The sequence below is a fragment of the Elaeis guineensis genome, chromosome 6 (assembly GCF_000442705.2).
Source record: "Elaeis guineensis isolate ETL-2024a chromosome 6, EG11, whole genome shotgun sequence".
In the NCBI taxonomy this organism is placed as follows: Eukaryota; Viridiplantae; Streptophyta; class Magnoliopsida; order Arecales; family Arecaceae; genus Elaeis; species Elaeis guineensis.
In genome coordinates this window covers 92122072-92123992 of record NC_025998.2, presented here as the reverse complement: position 1 = coordinate 92123992, position 1921 = coordinate 92122072, and the positions used below count along the sequence as shown (strand labels likewise).

Sequence of the window (1921 nt, the reverse complement as noted above, 5' to 3'; positions counted from 1 at the left end):
GGATATTCACACTAGCTCCTAGATCTAGCAAGGCCTTTTTTATATTGGTTTCTCCAATAACACAAGAAATTGTTGGAGCTCCAGGGTCCTTATATTTAATTGGCACATGGCTAGATAGGTATGAACTGACACTTGCAGCCAAAAATACTTTCTTTGGTACATTAGTGATCCTTTTCCTAGTGCAAAGATCTTTTAAAAATTTGGCATAAGTTGGAACCTGATGGATTATATCTAAAAGAGGAATATTAACTTGGACTTGTTTAAATACCTCTAAAATTTTGTCTAAATATTCAGATTTATTGGATTTCAGTCTGTTTGGAAAAGGAGCTCTAGGACTTTTAAGTACTGGACTAGGTGAATTTTAGTTTCTGGTGCTTGAGGTTGAAAGGTAGTAGTTTTAGAAGGTGACTCGACAGATGAGTCCTCTATATCATCAAGTGCAACTATCTTATTGTCTATTTGTTTTCTCGATCTTAAGGTATAAATGGCATTTACACCATTAACTTGGTTTCCTTGTTGGGGTCATGGACCATTTTGGTTCCTAGGATTTGGCTCAGGTTGGCTAGGTAACCTACCATGTTCTCGTTCACTAATGGTCGAAGCCAGCTGACTTACTTGCATTTCCAGACGGGCTATAGCTTGGGTGTTATTATTTATGAATTGACCCGTGGTTTGCATAAAGCTGGTATGTGTCTTCATCATGGCTTCTAGGCTTTTCTCTAAAGAGGTAATTTTCTTGTCATTATCATGGAAGCCTGGCGGGTTGTTCATCACTGGGTTGGACCTTAGATTTTGCTGATTGAAATTTGGATTGCCTACATTAGGATTCTGGGACCATGAGAAATTCGGGTGATTCCTCCAACCTGGGTTATATGTGGGTGCATAAGGATTGTTCAATGGTCCTTGATAGGTGGCATTCACCTGTGCACACTCATTCGAGTAGGAACATTCTTCTAAGACATGGTCTGGTGCATTGCACCCTTTACACATGGGTGCAGATAGTTGATTTACATTGGCTGGTCTCTGTAATTCTAAGGCTTCCAATCTACGTGTTAAGGTTGCAATCTTGGCCTCTAATGCTAGGGTTGGTTGAATTTGATGCATTCCTCCTCTTGAAGGTGTAGCTTTATCAGGTTCCCTAGTTGTTTTCCACTGTAAATTTTTCTCGGCTAGGTCTTCTAAGAATTGCCAAGCTTCAGTAGTTTCTTTGTCCATAAATTGGCCTTGGCACATGGACTCTAGCATGGTTCTTGAGTTTGAATCTAACCCCTCATAGATGATCTGGCATAGTCTCCAAGTTTCTATTCCATGGTGTGGGCATTGGGTCAAAAGATTCTTGAAACGATCAAAGTACTTCCAAAATGATTCACCAGCTAGTTGGTAAAATTATTTATTTCATTCCTAATCCTAGTTGTTTTATGATGGGGAAAATACTTTTTCAAAAATATTCTCACAAAGCCCTCCCAGGTAGTGACAGAATGGTTTGACAGACTATAAAGCCACTTCTTAGAATTATCCTTAAGGGCAAAGTTGATTAATCTAAGTTTGACCTCATCCTCTGTTAATTGCAGTTTCATGGTTGCACATACCTCCTCAAATTCTCTAATAAATATATAAGCATCCTCTAATCCTGTGAATTTTGGAAGCATATTTATGATTTGAGGTTTGATTTCAAAATTGTTAGCTGTGGGTTGTGGCAACCTGATACAAGATGGTTGGATGGAGCCAACTGGATAACACAAATCCTTAAGGGTCATGGGTTGGATTGGTTCAGCCATTGGAACAACAGGAATTGACTCAATTCTAACTAGACGACCCGACACTCTTCTCCACACACGAGGTGTATGGTTCTCGATGTTTATACAATTTTTTTTTATAAAATTTTATGTATAAGAAAAAGAAAGAAAAGAGAAAAAATTCT

General features: G+C 38.5%; 1 non-coding gene across 1 annotated transcript; it reads left to right on the top strand.

Annotated features, from left to right (window-relative positions):
* Positions 1-1303: 1303 nt before the first annotated feature.
* Positions 1304-1409, top strand: LOC140858969 (small nucleolar RNA R71). The gene has a single exon (XR_012142372.1). It is a non-coding gene; the product is annotated as a small nucleolar RNA R71 (small nucleolar RNA).
* The last annotated feature ends 512 nt before the right edge of the window (positions 1410-1921 follow it).